The sequence below is a fragment of the Sitophilus oryzae genome, unplaced genomic scaffold, assembly GCF_002938485.1.
Source record: "Sitophilus oryzae breed Bouriz unplaced genomic scaffold, Soryzae_2.0 scaffold_154_pilon_pilon, whole genome shotgun sequence".
NCBI classification, from domain to species: Eukaryota; Metazoa; Arthropoda; class Insecta; order Coleoptera; family Curculionidae; genus Sitophilus; species Sitophilus oryzae.
In genome coordinates this window covers 79804-98085 of record NW_022146225.1, presented here as the reverse complement: position 1 = coordinate 98085, position 18282 = coordinate 79804, and the positions used below count along the sequence as shown (strand labels likewise).

Sequence of the window (18282 nt, the reverse complement as noted above, 5' to 3'; positions counted from 1 at the left end):
ATATAAATATAAAAATGTTTTTTTTTTTCTAAAAAAATAAACAGTATAAAGTAAAACTTTATGTTTGGCTTTAAAACCACTAAACTAAAGAGGAACCAAACCGATTCGTAGTGATAAAAAATGGTAATAAAGTATAAAGATACATAAAAATTAAATCCGCTTCAACGGTCACTGTCATTAGATCACTTTGTCAGATATCTATCCTATGAGACGTACGGCGCCATCGGCAGCTGCGTTCGCGACGCGCGACGTCCAGCTCTGTGAAGTATTTTCTCGTTACCAAATCACAATTAATATAATCGTACGCTCTAGCAAGTCACCGTTTATTTTCAAATCAGTCACAGGCCGAGACTGTGATTATAGAATATCAGTGACAAAATCACAGTTACCGATATTTCACTCATCACTAAATTTGGTATCCCCATGCCGGGTATTTCAGGTCAAATTGTCGTTATAGACCACGTAATTACAATTTCAAATAAAACCATATGCGATTGGGTACCATTTTCTATCAGATAAAATAAAAAATAAAAAAAAAAACCGAGGGTGTCATTTAAAATCAAGAAGTTGTAGTCATTTCCGGTTAAACAGTAAGTGACCGAAAACTATTGATACGTCAATCAGTCCTAATTTATGTCATATACTAGCCTTGCAAAAGCTGACGTTTTTTTATCTGAAAAATAAAATGTTATAGGGCGAATGATTTTGGGACGCACCCGGTATACATGTGTTAGTGGATGAAACGTTGTATTTCACTCGTGTTTTAATTGCATTTTATCCACTAAATTAGATTAAATATTTTGCATTGATAAAATGTCCATTATTATTATTATTTCATTTTTATTAGTTTTAAATTCCAATATAGTTTATTCTAAAGAAAATTGAAATAACACCAAAATGAATCTTCGGAAACGCATTTTAATGACATTTATACAGGGTTGGGTCTTAAGTACGTGCAAAATATTTTTTAGAATTGAGTATGTTTGGATGCAAAGAAACCTCTACGATTTAGTTTACCAAAAAATAAAATTTGGAATTTTAAAAAAAAAAAAATTCTGGCAACCTAGGTAATTAGATTAAATTTACAAGATAGAAAACCCAGAAAACCCAATTAATTGGTTCTCAAAATTTAAACAAAATATTTTTTTTTTAGAAGAAAATTTAACAGAAAAATAGCGATAGAGGAAAATAAAAATAAAACGATAAAGAGAAAATATGCTGCTTTACCGAGATCTACCAATATACAAATATTTGCACTTATTTAAGACTCACCCTGTATAGCATTAAAATGAGCAGTTGAATAACTCAAACACTGACAGAGAGGAATACATTCTAATATCTAAATCTTTCTCCTAATGAACCAAGATGCTTTTTCCAAGCATCTGCATCTATTGTGTCGGTAATTAACGGAGAATTATTTATGCTCGTACAAAGTTCGGTTCAACAACACCTCCGGTGATTTAAAACAATGAAAATTGAATTAATTACAAGTAACAATTAATTGAGAAAGACTTTCTTCTACGCCATTGTGTTTGACGGTCTGGAAAAGTGCGATTTGTTTCAAGATTTGAATGACTTAATTCATCAGTCTTTGCATTTAGTAGATATACAGGTGTTTTAAAAAGTATGTACCATCTCTTAGGAGATTCCCATTAAAATAAGATTTATTTTCCTTATCAACATAGGTCAATTCTGCTTTGTTTCAGCCAGCTACAGGGTGTTAAAGTCATATTTTTTTTTTTTTTCTCTTGTTTAGCATAATTGTGTAGACTGTTTATGGCCTATTAAAAGTTGTCCTTTGATATTTTGTCGATTCCGGCCTCCTTGATGAGATAAACGCAATTTAGTAATCCCTATACTGACCTATGTTGATAAAGAAAAGAAATAGCGAAAGATGGTACATGTTTTGAAACACACTGTATATAATAAATTGAGCTTAATTTCTAACCATCAAATTTAATGTGGGTACTTTATTATTCTTTTCACTATTTCAGTAACACAATTTAAAAAAAGGCAAAGTTAAAGAGATTAGTAAGAGCTATTGAATTCAGCGCTTAAAGTAGCGTTATAGCTTAACATTAATTCCATAAGATCGCTTTTATAAAGTGAAATTAAAACTTGCGCAATACTGACTCGTGTTAAATAGATGCTTATAAATTATTCATTAATATGTAGTTTTTACTATGGAATTATACGTTTCACATTAACATGAACTGCAAAGCACATAGAATTAAAAGTTGGTTTATTGATATTTATCACTTTTATGGATTATGATTAGTAGTGGGAACTATCGGATGAATACTATCGAAACATTCGATAGTTGCAATTAATTCGAATAATTCGATAGTTAGTAGAAAACATTCGTTGAAACTATTCGAATAAAAAATTATCGAATAGATCGATCCGTCATCTGCCTTGAAATATTGTATTCTAGTAATTCGGCTGCAAAAACCATTTTATTTATAAAATTCGATTTCATTTATGAAATTCATTCATTCCTACGTCAGGATGGATTATAATAAAATATTAACTGAATTTTAGTTGTCATCCCGGCGACGTAGGTTTTTTTCCGATAAAGCGGTCGGTGGCAATCAGTGGCAATGCTATGAAAGAGCCGGCATCTTTGATTTTTTTTTTTTCGATCATATGGTACATTATTTTTTATTGGGGTGCTAGTATTTACACAGAAAATACATTATGAAGGGTGCTGTTGCCATATTTTGGTATTAGTTGATATTAGCAAAGAGAATATTATTGTTTGCTTTGGTTAATTAGGGATAGTATGTCTATATATTCTGCATTTTTTTTATTAATATTCTGTTGTTACATTGCAATATACTTGTTATTTTGGATGCAGGAGAAATTATTTTTAATGTTTTTTAGCAAAGAGACTGGTTTAATAAATAATAATAACGGTAATAATTTATTTATACCTATTAACAACAAAATTTAAAATCATTTAATATAAATATTTTTCTTTTTAAGTAGTAGCAAAATATAAACAACAAATTAGTTGTCAAAATTATTTATAATGCAAGATCCTATTTAAAATAATATAGTCTCTAAATTTTTTGAAAGCGTTGGTTTATTAAATAATAATAATTACAAGAGACTAATTTGTTATAATAACAACAAATTTTTAAAATCATCGAAATATAAACATTTATTAATTTTCTAAAAAAAAAAAAAAAAAAAAAAATATAAATAAAAAGGAATTAGAAATCAAAATTATTTATATTAAGGTTGCTTTATATTACTATTTAAAATTATATTTACTTTTACTGGCATTTACTTTAAAAACCAAAGTAAGATATTTTTTCTTCGCAAAAACTACATGTAAGGAAATTGGCATAAACAAGATACAAACATCGTTAACTTCTTTTTAAATTGGCACGTGTAAAACTTTCATTTTAATTTCCTCACCCCATAGTTTGAGTTTGATAACCATTTACTTAAATATGATTGCTTTAATACATTACTTAAATATGATTATTAACTTCAGCTTCGCTTGTATTATTACAAAACATCACAAAATACAAATATGTATTTTTAAAAATTAGTGTACGTTCATCCCATCTCTTAAAATTGCTACTTCTCAAAATTTCCATTAAAATGAACCCATATACCATATAAAGGTAAATGGTGAAAGATCGGACTACGGAGAACCACTGTGTTAGGTACTTTCGGAGAAATTTTGACCACCTGCACAGGCACACTGATCGTCCCAATAAATAAAATTTAAAAAAAAAAAAAAAAAAAAAACTATTTTGGTATTTTAACTATTTTAATAAACGCAAAAATAGCACGGTATTTATACGGCGAAGTTATAAAGATTTGGAAGAACTAATAATGCCCACTGACGCATACAAAAATCAAACAGATACTAGAATTTCATTTATCAAAGGCATTCGATAGTCGTGACTCAACGATAACCATTTAGTCACACGGCGAGGTTGTCACATATTTATGCTTTGGTATACAAATGAATGAATGATTTTATTCGAATAAAACCATTCGATAGTTGAAATCATTCATTCATTAACCTTTCGATAGTCTAATTCATTCGATAGTTCCATCACTAAATTATGATCGAAGAAAACTCTAAGCGAGTAGGTTCAAACAGGGTTTACACTGCATCATTTTTTAAATACGAAGTTTTGGTAAAAACTTGAATTTTTGATTAAGTTACTTTGAAAGGTTTAAAAACGAATTGTGAAGATTTTTTTTTTTCTATTTGAAATTCTATTTTGATGTATAACCAAATAAGTGAATCACTCAGAGTGGAATTATTGAATGTAATCATCCTTGATTACATATTTTCATCCAGTTCACTGTTTCACATATCGCGCACTGCCACTGTTATCTTTGAAAAGGTTCTGGAAATGTAAAAATGTTTTTTTTCTGATAGATGTTGCAACTACTAGTAATTTATTAACAGACACGACTTACTCTAAACCCTGAAGTGCAGTTGCACGATTTCCTCCATTCAAAAATGCCAAAGATTGGGGCATTGGAAAGTTAAACTGAATTTATTTCAGTGCCTATCCGTTTAAAAATTATTGCAGCTTTGCTAGGTTGCCATTCTAATTTAATTCTGCTAAGATAATGTCATTGAAATGAAAATGTTGATTTATTTATTAAACAATATGGAGTATTTGGCAATGGTGCATTTTACAACAGGTTTTATCGAACCATATTTCTTATTAAAATTATTTTTTTTTTTTTAATAAAGTATTTATATTTCATCATTGACTTTAACTTTATACTGATAATATTTAATCAATAATTTTCAGTTTATTGAAACAAAACGTCATTTTTGAGCCCAGAAATTTGAAATGAATACTGTAAAAGTTAATTACTTACCAATGATGTACAATATTTTATTTTATAGTGCTTGGATGAAACCTATATCTTATAGAATAAGTAAATTCCTTTGTCGACAGGTGATTTAGTGCTGCGCCCTTCGTGGGGCAAGGACCAGCCCAACAACTACAACGGCGAGCAGAATTGCGTGGTGTTGGACGGAGGTCGCGGCTGGCTATGGAATGACGTGGGATGCAATCTAGATTACCTGCACTGGATTTGTCAGCACGGTAAGATCACTCTAGCCTTGACTCGACCATATTTTTTATTTATTTCTATTTTGTTTATTCATGCATTATTAGATCATGTAACACATAGATACTTTTTTGATAATACGCATCTTGTAACCAACATATACTATAAAGTTTGACGTCACAACAGGGCAAAGGTAGGATTTATGAATTCACCATAGAACTGATGGATGCGAATATATTATAAGAAAATGTAGATTTTAAAAATAATTTTTATTTAAAGAAACCAGTGACGTACCATTTTTTTCTTCAATAATATTTAGTTTAAATACCCATTGGGGACACCACTGATGAAATAAAAAAGTTAATAAAAAATCAAAAAATGTCATTTTATGAGTAAAACAACGTTTTCCAAATTTAGTGATTTTTTCGTCCAACGGGGCCGAAGTTTCCGGACACCCTGTATAATATTTTATGTAAACGGAAGGGAGCTGATATGGAAGGTATAGTGAGAATCAACGTTTATGTGGACTTTTACGTGTGTATAACATTTTGAAGGGATGCGACGCATTGCCCGCATCAATGGAAGAAAGAAATAAGAGGAAACAAAAAACATACACAATGTTTGACGTTTGAACTTTACAAATGCCACAAAAACCTGTTAATGTAACAGGCGTGGTCACTTTGCAACATTTCCACAATATTTATCGAAACCATTAAGGAAAAACGTACAACAGTTCTTTCGCATCGACCAGCAGATTGCTTTCATTATTTTGTTTAATATTATCAGCAAACAATTTACGGGCGCGAAACAGAATTTCAAGCAAGGTTAACACCGCGCATAAAGCAAGCGATTTGTATTCTAATTGAATGAGTGGGAATATTAATAAAACGATTATGTAATTGTTCAAATAAAAAAGGCACTATAAAACGCGTACGCTGTATAAATTGAATTTATTTTGCGTAATTGTATTATTTTATAAATAGATTTTTTATTTGATGCAACCTACTGTATTTGTTTGATTTACTTTCGTTTTGATGTACACCAAAAAATATACTAGCATGAATAAATAGAACAAGTTTAGATTGGAAAGTGCCCATAGGGATAATGTAAACACTATTTGGTGCTATTCTTGCAACGGTCACGACCCAAAACTTTTGAACATTTCGGAGCGGTTCGGCTTTTTTCCGGAATTATATCTCCAAATATTGTTTGGTACCAAATTTATTATTATTTTCGTTTAATTTTATAAGTAAGCCAAAAGACGGTGTGTTGCATACAAGAAACTTTATTTTATGGGACGCATGTATGAAATACCTATGAAACATTGAAACCGACGTTATGCCACGATCCACGATGGTTTTGCAGTTCACAGCACAGCATTTTAAGTTTTTAATGCCACTTTTTCTCAATTATCACCCAGTTGAATTAAATAAAACTTAGATTAAACTCACAAGATAGTAATTATTACTTTGAAAATGGACACTATAAACACTTTTCGGAATTTCTTTAAAGCTAGGGAGCGGTTTATGGAATTTTGAAAGATTATCATGATTTTTGAAGATTCTGTCGCTGACAAGAGAAAATTATTTCGTTTTGTTTACCCGTTGTTCTTAGCGACCGTTATAGCAGCGCCAGATCGCGTTTAACGGTCGCGACCCAAAATAATTTCGCGACCTAAAATTTTTACGAGGCTTTCAATCTAAACTTGTTACATTTATCTATGATACCTAGCTAGAAAAAGAATGGACTCTGCCATACTGAAAAATAGTTCTACAGATGTGGCGCCATCTATTGAGTAGGGCTTGTTTTAAAATGGATCGAAGCGCGGGCTTTTTAAATAGGCATTATTTATTAGATTTTTTACTCTAAAATAATTAAAATTTAATTATTAAATCTTATTTTTACACCAAATTCAACAATTACTAATTAACAAGTATCGTTGTTATGTGTAAAAAATAGGATTTAACAGTATAATTTTATACAATAATTAAATAAAATTAAAGCCAAACTTGTCTAAATATTATTTATTATTTAAAGTTTTATTTATAAATCAAATATTCAAAACAACGTTTATTATAATAAAACAAGACCAACGTAATAGGCCCAAAGTTTTATAAATGGAGTAAATATAAATAGGTAGTTAAATAATGGCAAAATAAAAGACTTACATTATATTTTTGGAGACCCACAAACAAAGGAATTGTCTAATTAAAACCTTACATAATATAACAAATTATAGTTTTGAAAAACGTTTGATAATCATTTGATAATATTGTGAATGGCGCTATGACAACGACAAATATTTTTTTGAGAATGACAATGGTATGACAATGGCCATTGGAAACTATGGAAACTACAAAAATTCTGATTTAACGCTATCTGGCAATAACTAGTAGCTACTTCTTAACCTAAAAATCACCACCTAGCGCCTGAGGCTGGAACTATTTTATTTGAAATTTCCGTGGAAACAGTGGAACCACTTTGTTATTTCACTTTCCGGCCCCTGATTTGCGCCATAACAACCACTGGTAACTATAGATATAGAAATTACCAAACGAAGCGACAAATTTTCGCATATTTATTTATTTTTTCAAATGAAAATGCCGTGCCTATTTTTTAGTGTAGTGTGGTTGTAAAATAGAATGGTATGCACTGGAACCTCGGAGGAAACACACTTCTCTCCCCGGTATGTAATAAGTATACTATTTTTAAATAGTATACAATGGTTAAAATAAGTTAGGGAATAAAATTATGTAAGATTTTGTATGTTTTGTAAAAAAACATTATAAATTGAAACAGCAAATTTACCTTAACTAATCTAGCGAAAGAACATTTTTATTTATATCCTAGACTCATTTATTTGCAAAATTTAATGGTTATTATTTTATTTTAATTCTGTGCAAAAAAAACTCCTAGAAAAATATTGTCAGATCATTCTGTTTTTATTAAAAACTATTATTGTATTTCACTATTCTGGTTAATTTCAATTTAGAAATACACAAGACAAAAAATTATGCTTGGGAGAAACTTTCTAATATTTTTATAAAAATGATCAACTATGTGAATTTGTGGTTAAAATAAAACGACGTCACAGTAGGTATAGAAACAACATTTCAGTCTGAGCTTTACTCTATGTTTATAACTTTGAAATTTGTTTGAGTTTCTTTGAGTTATTTGAACTCTTTATTAGGCCTTACAATTAAAATAAAATAAAATACCATAATTTGAGACAATAATACACGGCTCGGGATCTCTACTACCAAAAATAAACAGAAGAATTAAGCATGAAGGAACTCAATCATATTGAAATCTAGAATGCCACTTTATACAGAGGTGTTCCAAAACAAATGCAGAAAACTTTAGGGGGTGATACCTTGTTGATTTCAAAATAATTTTTTTTTTTTTTTTTTTATGAAAATTTTCGCCAAGTCAACCATTAGGGAGATATCGAGGTACAGAGATGGCGGAAAAATAATGTAATTTTTATCGAAAACAAAGAGAGATAGACTAATGAAATTTTTATGGAATAAATTTACTGTTGTAGAAAACACACTTTCTGGCAATTTTTCTTTTTAAAATGAGTGGAAGGGGTTGAAATAAACTACCTATCATTCTTGTTGCAAGAAATTTTCCGAAGGAAAATCTTATCAAATACATGCAAAATATAAAACTCACCGATTTGAAATTAAAAATAAAATATAAAGCATTTTATGTCAGGACAAAAAAAATTTTAGATACTGAATCTGAGTGATAATGACAAAATAATAATAATCTAGATAATAATGTATTGCAGTAAAGTATTTTCAAATAAAATAATATTAGAAACATCCTAAAAGAAATTGACAGCTTTATTTATTTCAAAATTATATTTTTTCTAAAATTTTTTTCTTTTTTTTAGATTCTTTATCTAAAATGTTTTTGTCCTGACATGTAATGTGCTACGTTTTATTTTTTAGTTTCAAAATCAATTGAGTTTATCAAAAAACACGAGATAAAAAAGTTCCTAAACAAACTAAACTATCAAATTTTTTTTTTTTTTTTTTTTTTTTTTTTAAATTTCGTTAAAAATTAATTAAGTAGCTTTATTTCAACCCCTTCCCTCATTTTAAAAAGTGAAAATTACCAGAAGTGTGTTTTCATAACAGTATGCTTCCATAAAATTTCATTAGTCTATCGCTTTTCGTTTTCAATATAAAAATAAAAAGCATTATTTTTCGTCATTTAACATGATATCCCCTAATGAAAGTTTGACTTTTGACCTAACGTTTATAAAACAAACTACCCTTTATTTTTTGAATAAAGGAATACACAGAGAGTTTTTCGCATTTGTTTGAAACACCCTGTATAAAGGAAAGAAAACATTCGACCAATGTGTACTACCAATTCTTATGACCTATGCATACGAAATCTGGACACTTAAAACCAACATCATAAAGAAACTGGAGGTCCTTACAACGCTCAATAGAACGAAATATTCTTGGAATAACTTAATGAGACCGTAAAAGAATAAAGTGGATACGACAAAAGGACCCAGATGTCATCCACAGAATCAAATCCCTCAAAGTGGCATTAGGCAGGACACCTGTCAAGAAAGACGGACAACATATATACTACAAAAATTACAGCATGGTACTCAAGAGGAATTAAGAGACCTAGAGAGAGACCAAACTTGAAATTAGCGGCGCGGATAACTTGGGTAGCATAGCTAACAATAGACAACAAAGTGACCAACTACAAAGAGGGAGTACCTAAATATGTATTTCTATCACCTACTGTCATTTTTCTTATATGCCAATAACCTAGCGAGATATTTTTTATTCTTAAATATATAAGCATCTTCTGAATTTTCACATATTTTTAGTGCCGTCATCTTGTGGAAGTCCTGACAAACTAATCAACACCACAATAGCCGGAAGTGACTACAGTCTTGGAGCAACAATCCACTACAACTGTCCAGAAGGGCACATGCTCATAGGAGACAGCAACAGGACTTGTGGAAAGGAAGGATTTTGGACTGGCATGCCTCCAACTTGCAAATGTACAAAACCTTTATATCTTTTCTACCAATTCACTCGGTAGCGAAATTTTTGTTTTATTATTTTGGTTGTTGATTGGCAGGAAGTCTGTCTAACATGGATCATGGAACAGTTACTCTGAAAGATTCCAGAACTACTCATGGAGCTAGAGCTATATATACTTGTCATGAAAACTACACATTAATAGGTAAGTCAATAACAATCTTCTGTATCTTTCTTTATAGTTTCATAAGTTTAATCATTTCACTTGACCTTTGTGAAAACGCGCTTTTAAACTGATTTTTTCTGATATAGGACACGAAATTAGAACTTGCGGTGATGACGGAAAATGGACCAATTCCACACCTCAGTGTCTTTTCGATTGGTGTCCAGATCCGCCTGATATCCATGGAGGGGTTGTCCATACCTCTGGACACAGAGCTGGAGATACTGCCACTTATACCTGTCAATCCGGCTACGTCATTTCCGGAGAAGGGGTAAAATCTGATTTCATGCTTTATTTTATATATTTTTAACGTCCTTTAGAGGGCGAGTTTAGAGATTAAGTGCACATATTTTGTAAATATGTTGGTGTATTTCGATCCCAGGAACACTAGTCTATGAGGAATTTTTCCTATCTATTTTTTTCACAAAATAATTGAGTATTTTTTATTTTTGAAGGAAAATTAAATTTGTTTTAATTTTTGGTTAAAAAACATTAATATATTGATGATATGGCAGCACAAATGAGTAGATTAAATTTAGAGGAGACCTAAAATACCAGAAAGAAAATGACAGTGGTTTTCAAAATTACACAACACAACTTATTTGAAAAACGGTAAAGAGAAAATATTGTTTCTTTTATCGAGATCTACCAATTCCCCTAAAATGTTTACTTATTTAACTTACTTATTGCGGCTCACCCTGTATATTAGTTTTTTTTTTTAATTTTTTTGATTTGGAATATACCAGGTGCGCCTCAAAAGTAAACCCTATAACTTTTTTAAAAAAAAAAAAAAAAAAAAACAAGATTTGGTATGTTGGTATATGAGATAAATTCGGATTGATTGACGTATTCAGTTGTTTTTTTTTTTTTTTTTTTGTTTTTTTTTCTACAACTTTTGATTTTTAAATGGCACCCCTCGATTTTTTTATTCGATGAGAGAATGACTTTTCATTAATATGCTTGTCCTGGCTTGATTAAAAAAGATGTCCAAATCGTATTTTAATCATATCTCAATTTTTCAAATAAAACAAAGGTGGCTCATTAGTATATTTGGAAAAAGCTTTTTTTACAATTTAGTACACTTTTGGTATTTCAGGTCAAATTGTCGTTATGGACTGCATGTTATAATTTCAAAATGACATATGCGAAAATGTCAAAAGTTGACATATGATAATATGTCATTTCAATTCAGAATGTCATTTTCTATCCCGAATAAAGTAGAAATGCCGAGGTTGCCATCTAAAATCAAAAGTTGTAGTCATTTCCTGTGAAATAGGAAGTGACCAAAAATAATTGAATACGTCAATCAATCCTAATTTTATGTTTTGTCGAAAATAAAAAAGTATGGGGAATTTGACTCACTTTTGAGACACCCGGTATATTAAATATAAGACATAAGTTACAGCTTGTGAAATTTAAGACAAATAAAATTTTAATACAGTAGATAAAATCTTCGCGAATGAGATATTTTGGTGCAACAAAGGTACTAAGACATTCTTTTTTAATTATTTTGGGGTACTTTCTTCTCAGTAAAATTCAGTGTGTGGTTGAATGGGGTCTCAGAAGTAACCCAACATGCAGAAGAACCCGGCAGCCACCTTCAGGAGTTACATGGTAGGGGAGTGAATTTCAACGTCCATTTCCAACATGAGGTACCACTGTGAAGTTGGCCACATTCTTCGCGGTGAACCTTCACGTCTATGTCAAAGAAGTGGTGAATGGTCTGGTACTACACCAACGTGTGAATGTAAGATTTTTTTGTTTTAGATCAGGTTGATTTGGATATTCTATAAAAAATGTTTTGGAGATATTGATTGTGTGAAGAAGTTCCTACAATGTTGTATGGAGAGGTACACTACACTAATGGTACTACATACTTGGGAAGCGAACTAACATACACTTGTGCCAAAAATTACAAAACTATTGGAGTTACTAAACGATATTGTATGCAGAATGGTCTTTGGAGTGATGCGACTCCAAAATGTGAAGGTGCTACATTATTTACAATGTTAAAATGTATATGGTAAAATGTGTGTGTTGTTTCGTGAATAACTTCTTAGAGGTTATTTTTTTGCAACGCGGGTTCATTTTTGAAAACTACACATACTTTTCCACCACAAAAGGTACTCTTGTTGCACATCGCTCAGAGTGATGGTTTTCGAAAAAATTGACGGCAAAGAGCCGATGCTCCGATGGGTTGGTATCAACATAAACTTATGAAAGTTATGGCGGTTCAAAAGTAGCCAAGTAGTTGTCAAATAATTAATTGAACAATCAAAATTTTGTGATTTTTAAAATATCTTATTGCTTTAAAAACAGAAAATAATCCACTAGATTTCTACTTCTGGTGCCACTTTGAAAGCTTTGGTTTACTCAGTGCCGATTAATGCTGAAGAGCAACTACGGCAACGCATTATTGACTGTTCCAATCAAATTCGGACAAGCACCAAGGATATTCCACAGGACAGTGGCGGATTAAGGGGGAGGCGGAAGGGCAGAGGTCCATGAATTTGTTTAGCCAAAAAAGGCAATTTGTATGGCACTCATTATTGTTAGTAATATAAGTTACTTGAGGGAACACACTAATTTACCATAAATAACTATTTTTACGTTTTCTTATTGTTTTAAATGAAAAGTTATTAAATTTTTTTTTTTATATCTGTTTTCAGAAATCAGATGCCCTGAGCCTATTCTAGCCGAGCACAGCATTCTCTCAGTGACCGGAAATGACAGAATGTATGGTAGAACACTTATAAGAACAGCTGAAACTTCAAACGTTGGAGCTTCTTCCTTCAAAATCGGTGCTTTGGCCAAATATAGATGCGAAAGAGGGTATAAAGTAGTAGGGGAACCCCTGAGTACTTGCGAGGATAGTGGACAGTGGAGTGGAGATGTGCCACAATGTGTCTGTAAGGTGGTGTGTTGTAGATTGTAGCCCAAGCAGCATTTTGGACGTCCTGGCCTGTACTAGTTTGGAGAATAATTTTTGGGTCAAACGACGTTGGATACCCACGTTGGCTAGCAGCCTAATTGAGTACAAACTGCAACGTTATTTAAAATCCTAATTCACAGAAATACAAAACTATAAAAATATGGCGTCTAAGTCGCGTTTTATCCTAAATTGGGATAATTATAGTAAAAATATTATTTTTTATGAGTTTACAGTTAGAGACATATCCCAGATGGCAGTAAAGGAAAACAAAACAAAGTGTTTAAGTGTGGAGGATGTTTGAAAATCATAATTATTGAATCACTTTAACCGACTCTGTAACTCGTTACCCAATGCAAAAAAGTTAAACGCAAAACAACTTTATTGATAAAAATATTGTTGCTACTTTTGAAAAAAGTTTTAAAAAAAAAAATTTCTCAAAAATGTTTTTTTTTTTAGTAATATGAGAATAATTTATTAGCAGTCGAAAAAAAATGTTTCCCGCGTGTTGTTTAGGGTCAAATATTTCAAGTTAATGTATTCAAAGAAACGGGGTTGCTATTTTTAGAAACAAAAGAGCATTTTTCTTATTCAACAACATGGCGGCTTTCACTTTGTTGTTTGGAGATTAAGATGGAGTAGTTCGGGTAGTCGCATACTGGACTAATAGTCGCAGTTCAGCCTTAACAGGTAATTGCTGGGCATACTGACCGACACCCTAATTTGAGTCATCCTAGAGGACAGACACATGGCCATCTCAATTTGTCAAACGTCAAGCAAAATTTGCTTGTCCACCACCCTCTATATTCTAAAATAAACAGGCGAGTGGATAGAAATTATCATCGGTAATATGTCGATGTATATTTAAATTTAGAGTGCTTTTATATGTGCCCCTTTCTTACGTCCCATTTTAATTAAGTTTTTTTTTTATAAAAGAAACAAAACAGCATGAACAGAACAATGAAGTAAAAATTTAAGATTTAAGGTTATGGTTCGAGTTCAAGTACGGTTACCAAAGGGTAGTGGCTCGACGTCCCACCAACGTAAGAATAAGGAAATCAACGTTGGAATTAGGTAAAACCTGTAAAACAGACTGACGTTTCTATAACGTTAGGTGGAGTCCTGAAAGTGTCGTGGGAAAACTCTTTATTGCCAACATTGTAACTACGTTGTCCGAATTACCTAAAGATCATTTAAGCAAAAGGTTACAAGACAACGTTTATTCGACGTCGCAGAAACTTTTACTTTGCTGTAGTACTAGTTAAACGTCAGCACAACGTTATAAAGCATTTAAATTTATGTTAATACCCAAGGGTACAGAGCTAACTATTTTTTATAACTAATCCAACGTTGTGTTTAGTAAACATGTGGTCGCAAGTCTTGAAAATGCTACTTGGGAGTTACTGGGGGAAAGTTTTGTGTTCTTTGTGTTCCCCTTTCTTGAGATATAGCTGATGATAATACAGTCTCAGTGCTTTGGGGATAAAACCGGTATCACAGGACTTTAGTTTGTATCGTTTAGTTAGTTCTCTCCATCTCCGATATGTTTTTTATTGAAATCTTAATATACCTACTCTGTTTTTTATTAATCCTAAAACTTATTATATGACTGTCTTTTTTCTCTTAGATGTGGACTGTAGAAATCCAGAAAAAATCAACAACGGTATTGTGACTTTACCATCAAACGCTACTTACTATGGAGCACTAGCTCTGTACTCTTGCGATCCCAATTTTGAACTGGATGGTGTTTCAAGACGTTTGTGCTTGGAAAATGGTACATGGAGCTCAGACACGCCACTCTGTAAAGGTACGAAAATGTTTATTTATTTTCTGGCATGTTTTTTCTAATTTTGTGAACATGTGTACCTTACATTATTTTAGTTGTAATTTTACTTACACTTAAGGAAACAAAACATTATTGCATAGATGAAATTCTTCCTAAAATACTTAACGATTAATCTTCTAAAAAACTAGTTATTTGGTTCTTGGTTTGATAGAAATTCAATGTAAGAACCCAGACACCTTTGCTGGTGTTGAATTCAAGATCAGTACTCACAGCGTCGGTGGAGTGGCTCAGTATTACTGCTCTAGAGGACATACAATGCAGGGTAATTCTACCAGGATATGTCAGAAGAATGGGTCTTGGAATGGGTTAGCTCCAACGTGTGTTCATGGTTGTATTGAATATACAGGAGCTGATTATTTTAAAGAAGAAAATTAATGTTCACAATATAGTCCAGTTGGCTGTGAAATTACATATAAAATGAATTTACATATAATGTAGTAGCGATCTTCATTTCATAGCCATCCCCTTTGACGCCGTTTTCGATCATACGGTACTATAAAATCGAAAAACAGTTTCAAAGACAGCTGAGGAAAAACAATCGATAATAATATTGAATATTAAAAAAAAAAAAAAATTATCATTAATTATCATTCACCAGCCGTCTTTGGTACGTTTTTCGATCATGGGAATTATTTAGGAATTATTTTAATATTCACTGAATATCAACCAACTTTTCAGCTGTCGATTGTGGGCATCCTGGTTTAATAGAAAATGGCAGAGTGATTGTTACCAATGGTACAGTTTACAACAGTGCAGTAGAATACCTTTGTATCCCATCCTACGAAAGGATAGGACCTTACTTGAGGAAGTGTCTAGATAATGGATTATGGTCAGGTGATCAACCAAGATGTGAAAGTATGTTACCAGTTTTTGTTTTAATTGTTTGTAATTTTCTGTTTTTCTTTTGTATTTGGTGGCTGCAGAAGGAGACCTCAGGAGGAAGATTCAAATTTGGGTACAAGTATAGGGATAGGTGCAGGAGTTGTGGTATTTTTGCTGGTGCTGTTGGGGATCATTTACCTAAAATTGTAAGTCTCTTTTTAGCTAAAATATTTTAGGTTTGAAAAAATATTATATTAAAAAAAAAAAAAAAAAAAAATTATATACCTATTTATGGTACAATAGAGGTCAGTTCAGTATTGCAAAACTTTCTGTATGATCTGTCTAACAAATCAGGGAAAATTTCGACAGAAGAGATTCAAAAAATCACAGAAAATACAACTTGTATGAGAATGAATATGACAGACACAATAATTGCCACCGTCAGAATAAAATAAAGAATGAATAGCGGATTGTGGAATAGTCAATTACAATCTTCACTGAATTTTTTTAACCAAGGTATGATACTTATAGCATTATTTGTTTTCGAGAGGAATTATATTTTCAAATATAGAGAAAATCATATGATCAATGTTAATTGATCAACTAGTATGCGGATTGGGAATAGTCAATATACATATAGTGGATTGTGGAATATAGTCATTAGTCATTGCTTCATTAGCATTTTGCAATTCTCATTGGATTTTTTTCTAAAATTGTGATCAAAGAAGACAGAGCAGAAATAATAACTATTTTCTAATAAATAAAATTTTATACATAAGAGGAAAAAAATCGCTGTGATTATTTTTGTATTGATCAAATGGTATAGTATATATGATCAAGACGCATTATAATAGGATCATTAAAATTGTGATCAAAAATCAAAGACAGATCAAATATCATAACTTCTTCTGTACATCCACATTTCAAATATATAGAAAGAAAATTGCTATGATAAAATTCTATACATTAGCTCTGACATAAGGAAAAAAAATCGCATTGATTATTTGATCAATGATCAAATAGTACAGTATATGATCAAAAGATCAAATAACATTATAATACGATCATGAAAATTGAGTCGGGTGAATTATAACTTTTCCTACTATATCCACGTTTTCAAATATAGAAAATTGTTATGATACGATCATTTAACCAATCATAAATTATAATCCTATCATGATCAGGTAGCATTATTATATCATGATTAGCAGTTATCAAGATTATTTTGATTTGTTTAAACGAGGATTGTCAGAGACAAATCCTCTCCCGATAAATTTTAAAAAAAAGAAATCCTCGTTTAACTGGTAGTTAATACGAGTAACGAAAAGAATTCATACAAATTTAAAAGCCAGCAATATTAAAATTTTCCGCCTTTCTTACAGCAAGCTAAAGATTCTAGCGCCATCTATGACAAACCACTCAACCTAAATAGAAATCAATGCAAATTTGCTTTCATAAATATCAACTAAACACTAAAGTACCGATAACAATGTTTTCATAAATAGTAAAACAATATCAATCATAAATAATATAAAATATAGTTTAAGTCAAAACCAGAGCAGAGAATATTTGACAGTGACAGATGTTGCATTAACGCGCCTTAATTCTGGAATGTCAAATTATGTTTTTTTTCAGACGCAAACCAGTGACTGTCAAAAACACTGAAAACATCGAAGGTGCCGAAAGGAAAGAAGATAGAAACGCTGCTGTCATGAGTTACGCAACTTTGAGCGATCGTAATGGCTACAATAACTATGGTCAAACGAATATATATGAGAACATTCACGACCATGAGAATATGTATGACGCTCCTTATGAAGAATCCAGTAGGGACAGTGGTACTTACGAACCTGAACCCATTGGTAGGAATGGGAACGTTGTTACTATCAATGGGGTAGCTGTCAGATAAGATAGACACCATGGGTTGATCCAATTTTAGTATTAACAACTGCCTTTTGAATTGATTGTGATGCTGTACATAGATATTTAGAAAAAACTCGTAGACAAAGAATATTTTAATTTATTTTGGTTTAATCACAGTTTTAAGTTAATGGCGAACTCTTAATAATTGTGTAGAGTGCTTATATTTACTGCACGTGATGTTAACACAGAATACGAGAAAATTATTACCAATAAGTTACCTAGAACTGTAAAATAATGTATATTTTTTAAGATGTGTTTGTAGTTTAAGGTGTACAAACATCTTAAAATATATACATTATTCCCTGATTGATTTCAATAGTAATATTTCTCGTATTCTATTAACATCCTGATATAATGTCTCGTTATTAAAACAAACAAAATAAATAAAATATACTGCAATCTACAGTTCCCCTAAGCTGCTCTATATTACTGGCTTATCACAATAATTCAAAAAGAACACGGG

The 18282-nt window shown here is 31.3% G+C and overlaps 1 pseudogene; it reads left to right on the top strand.

The window, feature by feature from the left end:
• The window catches only part of LOC115878965, a 67461-nt pseudogene extending 49651 nt beyond the window's left edge, over positions 1-17810 (top strand).
• Positions 17811-18282: the final 472 nt, after the last annotated feature.